At 42.5% G+C, this 14,885-nt stretch overlaps 1 protein-coding gene across 1 annotated transcript in view; it reads right to left on the reverse strand.

Annotated features, from left to right (window-relative positions):
• KIF13A (kinesin family member 13A) overlaps window positions 1-14,885 on the reverse strand; it is an 818,528-nt gene that overhangs the window by 644,373 nt on the left and 159,270 nt on the right.

Genomic DNA, 14,885 nt, shown 5'->3' on the forward strand with positions numbered 1-14,885 from the left:
TGCTTGTTTAAAAATATTATTCACCCCAATCTAACTAATGTGTAACTAGACACCTTCAAATAAAGATTTCTAGGGCATCATTTTGGACTCCTATTAAAAAAAAAAGAACACAGGGATCCTGGCAAAGCAGTACATTTATTTAAAAACACATGATGCAAATCTGTGTGGCATAAAATATACAAAATAATTTTAAGGCCTTTATTAGTTTAGGTATCTCTATTCCATTAGCAATTTTAAATAACTAAACAACTCACCAATACTAAGATGCAGACTGTAGTCCAGCAATGAGATGGTGTTATCTAGTCTTTTGCATAGGTATGATTATTTACCTGTTGGTAAGAGCTCTTCTGTGTGCACTCAGTGCAAGAACTAATGGCTTTTAGAGAACCAGTTATATCTCTCCGACTAGAGCAGCAGACTTGGGGAAGCTGATTCAGACAGAGAGGTATATTTAGGAGACCTACATAGACATAGTTGAGAAGTCTCACCTCCAGTCTGGCAACCTCTCTGCTGCCTTGGAGGAGAGAGGTCACCTTAAAGAAGAACATCACCTTGGTGAGATGGAGACTGATCTATAGTTAGGAGCTGCTCTTCAGGGGATGCAGAATTCTCATACACGGAGGACGTGTCTCCAGGGACTTCTGCCCAGGAGGGAAGGGCTAGGATGGCTGTTTTAGTTGGAGATTTTATTTTTAGGCATAGGTAGCTGGCAGGGGCATAGCTACATGGGGCCACTGGGGCATAGGCCCCTGTAGATTTGGCCCTGGCCCCCCCACTGCCAACCCCTTCGACCCCCCCTCCCGCCGCCACTGTCACCGTTGGGTACCTTTGCTGGCGGGGGTCCCCAACTCCCGCCAGCTGAAGTCCTCTTCTCCGGCGCGGCTGCGTTGCTGATCTGCAAGGCTTCTGTTTCTGTGAGTCTGATGAACCCGCAGGACGCACAGACTCACAGAAACAGAAGCCTTGCAGATCAGCAACGTGGCCGTGCCAGAGAAGAGGACTTCGGCTGGCGGGGGTTGGGGACCCCTGCCAGCAAAAGGTACACGATGGCGGCAGGGGGAAGGGGGGTTCAAAAGGGTTGGCGCCGAGGGGGGGTCAAAGGTGGTGGTGGCGGTGGTGGGGGGAGGGTGTAAAAAATGGCCGGGGAGCGGCGGTGCTGGGGGGGGGGGGGGCTAAAATCTGCCCCCTCACCTCGGGCTCTGGACCCCCTCCCGCTGAAGTCTGGCTACGCTCCTGGTAGCTGGTGGGTGTGAGGATCACGTGGCCACTTGTCTGCCTCATGCGAATGTGGCAGATCTCACATGTCACCTAAATAAGATTTTAGACAGTGGTGAGGAAGAGCCGGGTGTCTTGGTATATATGGGTACTAGCGATCTAGGAAAGTTTGGTAGAGAGATTCTGGAAGCCAAATATAGGATCTTGGGTAGAAGAAATCTAGAACCTCCAGGACAGCATCTTCAGAAATGCTCTCCATTCCATGCACGTGACCGAGATGCAGGTAGAACTCTGGATTCTCACTGTGTGGATCAGATTTTGGTGCCTGGGAAGAGGGGATTAGTTTAGTTAGGAAGTGGGCAACATGCTGGTAAAGCAGCAGCCTATTCCAAAAAGATGAGCACCACCTTAACCAGGGTGGAACCAGGCTGCAGGTGCTAACATTTAAAAATTAGCTAGAGCAGCGTTTAAACTAGAACCTGGAGGAAAGCTGATAGTTGTTGAGGAAAAATTGTTGAGGCAGGTTTATTGATTGATTGATTGGGATTTATTAGCCTGATAATCTCATTCAGTGCCTGCATTGCCATGACAGTCTGACTTGGCTTGGAGATTTCTGTATCTAGCAAATGCCACCTGCCATCACCCTTGACCTTTCAATGCTTTTAAGACCTGTAACTACTGAACTTGGTTGGAATGCTAGTGTGGGGTGGTAGCTCAGTGGAACAGCATCTGCTTTGCATGCAGAAGGGCCCAGGTTTGATCCTGGCAGTGCAAAATATCATCTAGACACAGAGGAAATGCTGCTAGTCAGTCATTGTTTCTTTCCCTCCTTCCTAGCTGAGCAGCCCATGTCAACCCTCCCCTTCCAGTGTCTGCATTCCTTCTGCCTTGTCTGTGGTCCTCCCCAACCCCCCCTGTGTTCTTGTCTGATTCCGTTTATTTCTGTTAACAGGTCTTTCTTTCCTGAAGTGTTGTGTCCTTGCAAGGACTCCTTACTCCCTTATTAAAAAGTAAACGCATTCCATTTTTAGGTATAACTTGTCTGGAATGTTTTTACGTTTGGGGAGCGTGCCAGGTGCCCTTGACCTGGATTGGCCACTGTCGGTGACAGGATGCTGGGCTAGATGGACCTTTGGTCTTTCCCAGTATGGCACTACTTATGTACTTATGTACTTATATCCCAGACCATCTCTGTAGCAGAGCACCCCAGGCTTCCACTGCACACATTCATATTTTCAAAGCACTTAGCCTTCCAAAGTTCCATAGGTTTCTATGGAACTTTGGAAGGCTAAGTGCTTTGAAAATATGCATTGTAAACTAGAAGTAATCCCCAAATTCTCCCTTTTTTTTTGGTTGGAGTCTTTATATAAGTTTGGAAAAAGCATCTCTTTTCTTATAGATTATAAATACGCTTGGTGTCCCTTGATGTTTAAAATAATATTCTGGGTCAAAAAGTGTAAACTTAGTAGCATTTTCCAGTGATAGCGCAAACCAGATGGCTTTTGCAAGGTCAGTTTTCCCTCGTTTTCACAGCTGGGTAGGGTCTCTCTAGTTCATGCACAAAGTTAAGCAGGATGGTTTAAAGAAGAACTGTTCTAGCTCTGCACCTTGTTTTCATTTATTTATTTTATTTGTTTGTAGAGGCTTGATATACTGCCATTTTAAACACATATGGCAGTGAACAATAAGCACTTTAAAAACATAGTAAACATGTAAGCTAAAATATGTAGACTTATAAAACAAAACACAGACATGCTCAACGAAGGGAAGTGTTTGTGTGTGTGTGTGTGGGGGGGGGCAGTATGAATGTAGTATCAAACACTGTATTACTAACAACATAACACATACGTTTATCTATTGGGATTTATTAACCGCCTTTATGAAGAGATTCTCCCAAGGCAGTGTACAGCTGGAACAGTTTAACGTACAATTTTGTTAACAGTAAAAATGACTGAATATAAACATAAATACAATAACCCCGTTTACTAAGCCATGCTAGCGGCTGCTGCGCAACAATGCCGACACAGCCCATTCAAAGGACTATGTTGGCATTAGCACACATCAGCCGCTAGCATAGCTTAGTAAATAGGGGGGGTAAATGAGGTAACCTTGAGAACAGTAAATTAAAACCTTAATAGGACTACCATGAAACAATATCAAAAATATACACGTTTAACAGCACTGAAATTCAAATAACAGAGATATAATGCAATGTCAGCATAACACCCTAATGAAATATCTAATAAACACACATTAGAATCAGTGTTCCCTCTAAGAAGCGACCTGCTGTGTGCAAATTTTTATTTGAGTGAACACCAAAATAGCCCAACAGCCAAAAAAAGAGCAGGGGGGTCCACCTGAGCTATCTGCGGAGCGGGAGGGGGGGTCCCCCTGAGCTAAGGAGCAAATTTAGTGTTAAATTATTTCAAATCATAATTTCACGGGGACTGTGGCATCTTTCACTCAATTTGTCTCATCAAAATGGATTAACCTGTCTAATCCTCTCTAGTCCTAGGCCCAATTCAGCACCTTAGCCAATTTGGCAGAAAAGAAGGTAAGGGCAAGTTTCCCTACTAAACCTCTCTATTTAACAACTCAGTTACATCATTTAACTCCTCCTTGCCATATTGGAAAGCCTTCTTAACTCCCAAAGGAAAGAAATTCTAGGAAACAGATTTAACCATCTGTGAATAGCAGCAACTTAATTTCAACCAGTCTTAGTCCCAGGTTTTGAAAACTGCCTATGGAGTACACTTTTTTCTGTCCTCCATAAGCTCCTCATGCCCCTCCTCCACCTTTTGCTTCTTTGGCAGGGCATTTTATTTTTTTATGTGTTACAAACTTCTGATCTGCTACTGCTTGTGTGTGTGTGTGGTGCCTCCTAATGTTTCTGCTGCAGTACATAAGAGAGAGAGAGAGAAAAGCAACCCCGGCCGGCTGAGAACTGGAGCAGCTCAGAGGACCTCTGGGGCTAAATTAACTCTCTCCAAAGCAAAAGAAAATTTAAAATTTAGTTCAAATAGCATAGATATGATGCTAATAATTTTCTGCAATACAGCTTACTCTCTTTTTTGGCTAATAGACTTTTTAAACTGTATATACTACCAATGAAATCTCCATGTCTAAACTTTCACTGAAAAAAATTCTCAGGTTATTTCTTCCCTCATTATTACATTAAATAGTTTTAAGTTTAATCTAAAAAAAAAAAAAAAAAAAAAGGAAAAACTGCCAGTGCACCAAAAGAAATACTTGAACTTTCATCATTGTACCTCTTTCAGAAAAGAACCATGAACAAATGAGTTTTGTTATAATGCACGAATGCCAAAGACAGTGGTTCCCAAGCTTTTCCGATGACCCCACGAACATTGGAGTCATCTGGGACTTATTCAGCCAAGTCACAGAGGAAGCTGTTGAAAAAATCCTGAAAGGTCTACAGCCTGCCCTCTTGACCCTTGTCTAGCAAAGATAGTACAGTTACCAAGTACGGGCCTCATTGAAGGGACCACTAAAAAGATCTGCAGTGTGCCTCATACTTGACCAAGACAAGCTTGAAAACTATGGGCCAGCCTCTATCATTCCTTTCATGGCAAAACTTACAGAACAGACAGAATATATTCAACTTACTGACCGGCTAAATAAAAGTAATTGACTATACCTATGTCAATCTGGCTTCAGTCCTGGATATGGAGCAGAGACAGTTCTTGTGTCCTTTCTTGATGATCTGTACAGAAACCTTGACAGGAGATCGGCCTCAAAACTAGCATTGCTAGATTTCTCAGTAGCCTTCTACACTGTGGATCATCATAATCTATATAAATAATTCTCACCTCCAATTCTGAAGCTCACTATGTGGCAGGGAAACACTGAAGCCCTGTACTGTTGTAGCCACTCACTCTCACTCATACACCTGCCCTCAGCTATGCCCCATCCGGACATAATTCGCAACCCCAACGTTCTAATGAAGCCCCAAGCTCCACCCACTTCCATGAAGGGTTTGTTAGTTCGTGGTGGTGAAGCCTCTCCACTGACCATGTCTCTCTGTCACGCTCTCGCGTCGACCGTGATGACGTCGAGGGCGGAACAATTTCGGTGAACGAAATGAACGCAACGGTAAGGGAGGAGTAGGGAAACACGCTCCCCTAACAACGAGTTACACACTCCCCCTTTTCTCCGATTGCAATACACCTCCTACGCGTTACTGCCCCCTGGACCCCCCTGCCGTGACCCTCTGGACACCACCCTTTCCTCCGAAAAACCTCCCCCGAAGCCTTCGCCTACCTCTGCTGATGGAGACGAACTTCTCTTCTCGCCTGCGGGGCGTGGCTTGATGAAGGAGTATCTGTCCAAGTCTCTGTGCGTGCGTCTGACATCAGACGCACAAACAGAAACTTCAACAGATGCTCATTCAACAAGGAACGCCCCACAGCCGAGAAGAGAAGTTTGCCTCCGTCAGCAGAGGTACGCAGAGGCTTCGGGGGAGGTTTTCCGGAGGAAAGGGTGGTGTCCAGAGGGTCGCACCATGGGGGGGGGGCATGCAGTAACGCCAAGGGGGGGGGTTCAACTCCGTGGGAGGGGCGTGAAGGGGGGCTTGAACTGGGAGGGAGGGGGTCTGCAACTCGGGAGGGAGGGAGAAACAGGGGCAGAGGGGGGTTGGGAAGGAGGGAGGGAGGGGGGACATGGAACTCGGCAGGGAGGGAGGATGGGTGGGAATTTCTCTTGCTAGCGACCGTTTCATTGCGTTTCGAAACGGGCCTTTTTTACTAGTATGCTTATAAAGTGGCTGAAACTGGTATCCTGTCATAGTATTTACATGCTTCAAATACTATTTGTCAGACAAACAAGAACATAAGAATAGCCATACTGGATCAGACCAGTGGCCCATTTAGCCCAGTATCCTGTTTCCAGCAGTGGCCAAGCCAGTTAGTAACAGAAACCCAAATAGAGGCAAATTTCCACGCTACCAATCCCAGGGCAAGCAATAGCTTCCCCCTTGTCTATCTCAATAGCAGACCATGGACATTTCCATGAACTTATCCAAACCTTTTTTAAAACCCAGATACGCTAACTGCCGTTACTACGTCCTCCAGCAGCGAGTTCCAGAGCTTAACTATTCTTTATGTGAAAAAAATATTTACTCCTATTTGTTTTAAAAATATTTAATTGAGTGTCCCCTGGTGTTTGTACTTTTTGAAAGTGAAAAATTGATTCTGTTGTATACCACTTGGGATTTTGTAGACCTCAGTCATATCTCCCCTCAGCCATCACGTTTCCAAGCTGAAGAGCCCTAACCTCTTTAGCCTTTCCCCATATGGAAGGAGTTCCATCCCTTTTTTCATTTTGTTATTTCTTCTTTGAACCTTTTCTAATTCTGCTTTATCTGTTTTTTGAGATACAGCGACCAGAATTGAACACAGTACTCAAGGTGAGGTCGCACCATGGACAGATACAAAGGCATTATAATATTCTTGGTCTTATTTTGCATCTTTTTCCTAATAATTCTTAGCATCCTATTTGCTTTTTTGGCTGTGCACACTGGGCAGAAGATTTCAGCGTATTGGCTACAATGACACCTAGATCTTTTTCTTGAGTGCTGACTCCTAAGTTGAACCCTAGCATCAGGTAACTATAATTCGGATTATTCTTCCCAATGTGCATCATTTTGCATTTATCCATATTAAATTTCATCTGCCATTTGGATGCCCGGTCTTCCCCTAAAGTCACAGATCAAGAATCTTAGGATACTGCTAGACTCATAACTCACTTTGATCTCGCAAATTCAAACAACTTAAAAAAATTCTCTCTATCACCTGTGGCATCATCACTCATTTCTATTTAAAAGACAAATCTGACCACTATAGTCCATTCCATGGTAATGACATGACTGGACTATTGTAATGCCCTGTATACTGGTCAAACCAAGGAGAGTTTGTACCAGTCCAACTAATTCAGAATGCTGCAGCATGACTGACACAAGGCTGCAAACAGCGTGACCACATTATACTGTTCCTGTAGAAAATGTACTGGCTACCGGTACCTTACAGGGCTAAATTTAAAACTATTTGATTTTATTTATTTATTGCATTTGTATCTCACATTTCCCACCTATTTGCAGGCTCAATGTGGCTTACACATGCCATACCAGGATGTCAGATACAATTGTTGATGCAAAGAGATTAAGGATGGACAGAAGTATTAATAAAATAGGTATAGAAAGATGATTTTCGGATTAGAGTGGATTGGTGAGGTGGTATAGTTAAGCTATTTTTAAGGACCTCAGACAAAATGCACCAGAGTACTTGAAGAATAAGTTAGCCCTCTACACATCTGCAAGACCTTTAAGGTCCTCTCTTGGAGCATCACCATCTGTACTCTTGTCAAAAGAAATTGCTCAATGTGACACCCGCCAGTGAGCCTTCTCAGGCGTAGCCCCCGCACTCTGGAACTTACTCCCAGAGGGGCTACGTGTAACTCAAGACTACCTCTGTTTCAGAAAGCAAGTGAGTCTGGCTCTTCTCCCAAGCCCCTTAATACGTGTGGTGACTGACTATGTACTCACTCCTCAGCTGGTCTAGCTTGCTGCACACCCTATAACTCAGACCATTTCCTCATATGTTGTTTAGCTGTACTTGGAACTTGCCTTGAGTTTAGCCACCCATCTATTTAACCCAATTGACTTTGTACTATCTATCTTGCTCCTGTCTATATATCTGCACTTGGCTCCTGGTTACATAGTAAAATGTCTCATTGTATTATGGGGACAGCATTAGCATCATATCTGTTACTTTCATGTTCTAATGCGTGCCTATTAGATATAATGCTGACATCATATTATATCTTTGTTATTTGAATGTTTTTCTATGCTATCACTGTAGTGACATTTATTATATTTCTGTTTTATTATTATTCTGCCTTGCTGTTAAATGTGTTTATTTCTGATACAGTATCATGTTAGTCCTATTACTAGGTTTCAATTTGCCATTTCCAAGTTTACTTCATTGATTGTATCTAGGCTTATTTTTGGTCTTTTTACTGTTGATTATTCTGTTAACAAAATTGTAAGTTTTATGTTAAACTGCACCTGGTGTACACCGCCTTAGGTGAATCTCTTCATAAAAGTGGTAAATAAATAAAATAAAATACACCGTTTGTTTTTATTGCCTTGATGCTACCTATTTTAAGGGCGAAGCTGGCTGTTTCAGGCACTAGTTTGTAACTAATCCATGTGTTGTAGTGATGCAGTAAAATAGGTGATAGACTATACACCTGGGCCTGCTTCTTCATCTTCAAATTCTGCTGCAGACCAGATCTTAGCTATGGTTGTTAAGCAAAGCACCTCAGTAATGTCTTAAATACTGCTCTGAAGAACTGAAAATCTGTGTGTTCCAAGGTGGGGAGTATATGTGAAGACAGCAAAGAGAGTAGGAAGGGATGGGTGGAGGGGGTGGAAACAGTCTGTCTGGGAGTGGTATTTTCATTAGAAAGATAAACAGAGCTGTTGGCAGAAGGGAAGAAATCCCAAGGGAGGGCATCTTTCTAAACGGAAGGGCACACAATTGCAAAAACTGTAATGGCTGAGAGGAGGAGGCTGTTCCTCTTAGTAAAAATTTGTATTTGAATATGCATTTCATCTGTCTGAACACGCAAATGAAAGAGGACAGTATTTGAAAGGCAAACCCCAGAGAACATGTACACACACCTGTGCAATTTACAAATAATTCGCACCAGATTTCAGGCTGGCTGTACCAGTTCATAAGGCACACAGCAGAGACAATGTTTCCTTTAGGCAATACAGAAAAGCATGTTTGGAGGCAGAGAATGGCACAGGAAGATGAACTGGGGGTCAGATGCACCCTCCAGTGCTGTCAGGGACAATCAAGCGATGCTTGCTTTTTGCGTTCTGTTTTGGCATTTAGGAAATTTTTTTTTTTTTTTTTTGCTGAGCGAGCCGTGCACTTTTCATTCTGAACTGAGCTGTATGCCATAGTAATTTTTCATCATAATGGGCCCAGACGGACTGTCCGTCTCGTTTTTTGCTTCTGTCTCCTGAATTCAGTGATTAGGTTTGTATGGTACCGAATATTGACTTTCTCTGTTTTTCTTGTCTAAGGCAACTTTGTGTGTGTGTGTGTTTGGGAGGAGGGAAGAGAGGGTAGAAGCAATTCATTACTTCCCACACAAAAACCCAGAGGTTCCAAACAAAAACAAATAAAAGGGTTCCCACTGTAAGCAGGTACTTCCTTCACATAAATAAGCTAGTGTGTGTTAGGCCAGGACCACTTGTGGATATGGACTCTATGCTATTCCTGGCTGCTTGATTATAGTGTCTTCAAATATACACCGTGTCTCCCCCCCCCCCCCCCAAAAAAAAAAAAAAAAGGCAGGACCCTTTTAATTTTTCTCTATAACCAATAAATGGCTGGGTGTACAATAATAAAACTTGTCTCACAAATAGGCCTTTGATAGAGCTATAAAATGATTATGTAGCATGATAAATATTCTTTGCAGACCTCACAAAATAAAGACACTTTGAAATGTCACATGAACAAATGAAAACAATAAAAGTGAATGCTAAGAATGTTACTCTCAGTCAATTTGCATACAAAAAATTGCCATATTGAGATTATTTGATCTGACAATGTAAAGTACATGTTCAAAATGCCTTTGTGTGGAGTGTCCTGACTTAATACCAGATCTTAAATTTGGTCACAGACACTTGTGTGTGGCTTCAGGGTTGACATTATCGGGGCAATATTTGAAATCACTGGTAATACTGATTTTGTGAATAAGTTTGCTTTCTGTCCACCAAGTGACCTTTGTTTTTTCAGGAAACATTTTAAGAAACCTTTTTGTTCAGTAACATTTCGTTTGTCTCAGAAATGTTATGTGCTTATTGTGTAGTGAAAAACCATGCTGACCAACTGTAAATAAAGACATCATAATTACTTCAAGATTTGCAAAGAATATTTATCATGCTACAGATTTGTTGCATGCTCATTTTATAGCTCTATCGTAGGCCTGTTTGTGAGCCTGATTTTATTATTGTACTCTCAGACGTTTGTTATAGAGAAAAATAAAAGGAGCCCTGATATTCTGAAACACAGTGTACTTCAGCCACATTATTGGAAATCAGGATGTCTAGGTCAGCCAACTGGAATCAACGAAACTTAGATATGAAGAAACATAAGGCCCAGGCCTCTCGGAAAGAAAAAAACTTAGAATACACTGTAGTTGTTACAGGACTTTGTGAAAAAGTGTATGTCCCAATTTAATTGATTATCTTTCAAAGACTATTAAAATGTTTAATGAGTTTGTGTTGAACTAGAAATAGGTTGCTTACAATATGTTGACTACTAATTGGATATAAATATGATGCTTGTAGATGTAATGTATTTCCAAAGCCATTGCAGAAAGCAAGCTTACAACACTAATGCAATTTGATTTGCAACAGATCTCTGAAACCATAGGAAACTGTTTATGAGGAAGTGTTGAAGTTGAATTTAATCTACCTTTGGAGACCTATATACTAGCTGGCCATTATTCAAAGGTGCTTATATGGTTAGCAGGACTGCTTACTGGGCCCAATATTTAGCAGCATTCTCCAGATAACGCTGCTGAATAATTTTTCTGACCACTGTAGCACTATCCAGATAGTGCTGGGGTAGTCCATGGGCGGAGCTAGGGGAGGGGAGCTGGCACTTTTCTGGATAGTAGCGATTTTCAGTGCCAATGTTGGGATAAAAATCTGCATAATTTAGGATAGAACATTAAGCTGCTCTCAGTGTATGTGGATTGGCTATGCAGATAGTGACCAAATATCATTGCTATCTGGACCATAAGGTCTGGATATTGGGTACCGGCAGCCATCCAGATACTGTCATAGAATATTCAGATTTATTTTACTCACCATGGTCAGTCACCCCGAGCTCAGTATTTACCCCCTAGCAGTTTAATTGAATGCTTGAAATCAACATCTCGATGTCCACAGTGCAAGAAATTCAGGCCCTGATGCTCAGAAGCAAATGCGGGTGCTAGAAGCCCTTAGCGACAGACTAACGCCTGTGTTTGCTGGTGCGAAATGCTCAGAGGGCTCCAGTGTGGGGGACAGCGAGTGTGGCAATGATTAGCACAGGTAGCATGCTAATCTCATTTAAATTAGCTAATTTCCTATTCAGCACGATGTTCAAAGAAGAACACCCTGAAGAAGGGTGCTTTTACCGCCGGGAACCTTATGCCAGCTTGGAGCTGGTGGTTAGGCTCTCAGCAAGCAATGAAGCAGCCCGGCAAGCCAGCCCAGGCCAGGGAGAAAGAGGTTCACCTTTGTCCAAGCTATTATGATGGGGGTGGGAGGGAGTGGATTAGGGGTATATGGGAGAAACATAGCTCTCATGTAGTGAAGGGTAATATATGTTAAGGGCTTTTATGTTTAAAAATGTTTAGTAAAGCTTATCCCAAAGACCTCATTACTTTTTAATCCCCTATTTCAGTTTTGACTGATTTCCCGTTTTTTGCCTTCTGTCTGCTTCCCTTTTGTTGTTCCTGTTTTCCCATCCGTATTCTCCTATTTAGCTGCTTTTGTTACTGTATTTGTTAATTTTCTATAATTATTATATCCTGCTGTATTAAGTTTTGATGTATTAACTTGTTAGCCACATTGAGCCCGCACTAGCTGTGAAAATGTGGGATATACGTGAACCAAATAAATAAATAAATCCATTAGTGCAGCACACATAGTTTTCTGTCCAATTTTAGCTTAAATTGTGTCAGAAAACCTTTCTTGATGCTGTCGGTACTTCTTGCGACTCCAGTGCATACGCCAAGCACCATCCGCCTGATTTACTTCCTCATGTCAAAGCTTATAGCACACACATAATTTGCATACTATTAGTTTCAAGCATGAGGACATTGGGCGTTGTTGTAGTAGTAAGCTCCAGCATTGTTCCATATAGCGCTGGAGTTTTGCGCATCGGGGCATCAGTTTCCTAGGAAAGGCCTGTTTCAGTGACTTATTAAAAATATTGATGTTCACTGCTTTTTGAAATTTGTATTGGGGATTACTCCTGCCTCTTGCCATAGTGCCGTATACTGCAGTGCTGTGGACTTTTATTGGAGTCGGCTCTCCACTGGGCCCATAGTAAATCAAAGAGTAGGGTAGCCTGGCTCTTCCAAAAACAGCAAGGGAGACACGTATACAATGTATTTATTGAAAATCACCAAAAGACTCAATACAGCTGCCGTGTTTCGGCGCCAAAGGGCCTGCTTCAGGAGTCTTATCGTGTAAGTGATAATAATGAAGTAGATGACGTTTTCAAAATCTAGCACAAATAAAGGCAAAAGGCATACGGAAGATATATTATCGGCTTAACCCGAAAGAAATGTCGAAACACGGTAGCTGGGTCAAGTCATTTGGTGATTTTCAATAAAGACTCATACATTATATATGCGTCTCCCTTGTTGTTTTTGGAAGAGCCAGCCTACCCTACTTTTTGATTTACTATTGATGTTCATAGGGATTGAGTGTTCCTCCACATTCTGTGGTGGTTCCCTGTTTCCACTGGGCCCTACATATCCTGGGAACATTGCAGAGGTGATGCTTTTAAGCCCAGGGTTGAGCAATTGTGGTTGTCTCTACTGCAGATATCCCTACTGACCATCAAAGTGGTGCTGAGGGTTTGTCTCAGAGGAGATATCTCTCAAGCCTGTCAATTAGTGAGGACTGTTTGGACTTCCCCAGATGTGCTGCATGAGGGAAAAGGCAATATAATCATGGGAATTTGTAGGGTGGTGGAAGGGAAAATGTAATGGAAAAAAATCCTGCAAAATACTTCTTAAAATGTTAAACTTTTAAATTTGCCATATGCCTTGCGGACTTCCAGTGATGCCATTGGATATCATTGCTGAGTGAAGACGAAGCTCTGGCCTGATTAGCAGTTAAACCCTGCAAATCACTAGTGTTCCCCACCCCACCAGACTGACTTGGAAACAAGCGATTTTACCTCCTGGCAGTTTCCTGGATTAAAATATGCAGACGAAGAAGAGGCTAGATGAGTCCCATGGTGTGGCTCGTGCGGCTGATAAGAGCTGTGTCCACCATGTTCAGAGAGCGTCCATGGTGGTGCACACTGATTCAGGCGACATTGTATTGGAACACGACTCAATTGCCTGCAGGTCGCTCCAACATTGAGATACTGATTACTCAGCTCGTCTAACTAAAGTGGAACTTGGTGAGTGGTTGGTGGAAATCAAACGTGCGTTCCAGGGGTTGCAGGGCAAAATTAAGGACACAGGGAAATAAAGACTTTGCAGAACTGGTGTGATGAGTGGAGGAGGCTGAGAAATGGATAGAAGAGCAGGAAGAGGCAGTTATGGAACTTCATACAACCACAAAGAGTATGCAGAAAGACCAATGAGGCCTTATGAGCCAAGTGAAAGACTTGGAAAATAGGTCATGGAAGCAGAATGTACCGATTAGGGGGTGTCCCGATATTGAGGACTTTTGTGATACTGAAAATATTGTGCTGAGCATTTGCAGGGAAATAACCAGCGAATAGGACATGATAGATGGAGAGATACCAGTACATGACTCATACTCTAAAATAGATTTGATTTGTTTATACCATAATTGGAGGGGGAAGATCATAGAGACAGAGATTGAGCTGATCACATGGTTGGACCATGCTCCAGTATGGTTATTGGGCACCCATTATTGGAGGCTTAATAATCACTTACTCCAGGATCCAGAGGTGGTTATATCTGTGGAAGGGGCAATTAGAGAATTTTAAAAATATGATAGACCAGAAGAGTACTTACTCAGCATATGGTATTTGGGAATGTCTCAAGGCAGTGTTATGGGGTGGAGGTGGGGAATAATAGCTATAACAACCAATAAGAAAAACTCAGAATAGAGAGAGAAAGCTTAAGGAAGGACGTAATTATTTCCATTGTAACCTAGGCATCCCTTTGATTCCTTTCCGCCTCTTTCAGCTCAATTATGTTTTATTTATATGCCGCTTGGATAGCTATTTTACTTGCGGTATATTAAATATATTTGAACTGTGAACTGGGCATCCCGGTATGTCAAGCCCAGTGCTCTAACCACTAGGCTGCTCTTCTTCCTCTGTTTTGCCTTTTGGGCTCCTATTTGGATTTCTCACATAGGCATCTTGTGTGTGTGCGCCTGCTTTTTTACCTATGTATACCCTCGGACAATTTTTATAAGAGCCTACTTGAGCAGCAGAATACTGTAATGTCTCTTCTAAAATTACTCCCTTATTGCTTTGCTTTATATCTCTTGATTATATTCAGTTCTCAGACAGTCTGCATCAGGGTTATGTGCAGGTATCAGTAACATGAGACTATGGCTCCTCTGCTGTCGCATCTCTTTTTTTAATTTTTTGCACCTGTACGCTCAAGCACAGCTGGCCAATGACATCAGCTATTCAGGACTTCCTGCCCAGTTAAGACTATTCTGCTGCCAGTGCAGTCTGAGAGGCTCAAGGAAACTAAAATTATTTAGTCAGCTTTTGAGTAAACTGAGAGAAAAGGAAGGAGGGGACTTAGAGGGGAATTCATCAAGCAGCGGTAGGGCCTTTGTGCAAGCATTAGGGCCAATGCTCGTTAAGGGAATTAACCCACACTAAATGCTAAGAAGCCCATTTTATACCTATGTGTTA

This window comes from Microcaecilia unicolor, chromosome 1 (assembly GCF_901765095.1).
Source record: "Microcaecilia unicolor chromosome 1, aMicUni1.1, whole genome shotgun sequence".
NCBI lineage: Eukaryota > Metazoa > Chordata > Amphibia > Gymnophiona > Siphonopidae > Microcaecilia > Microcaecilia unicolor.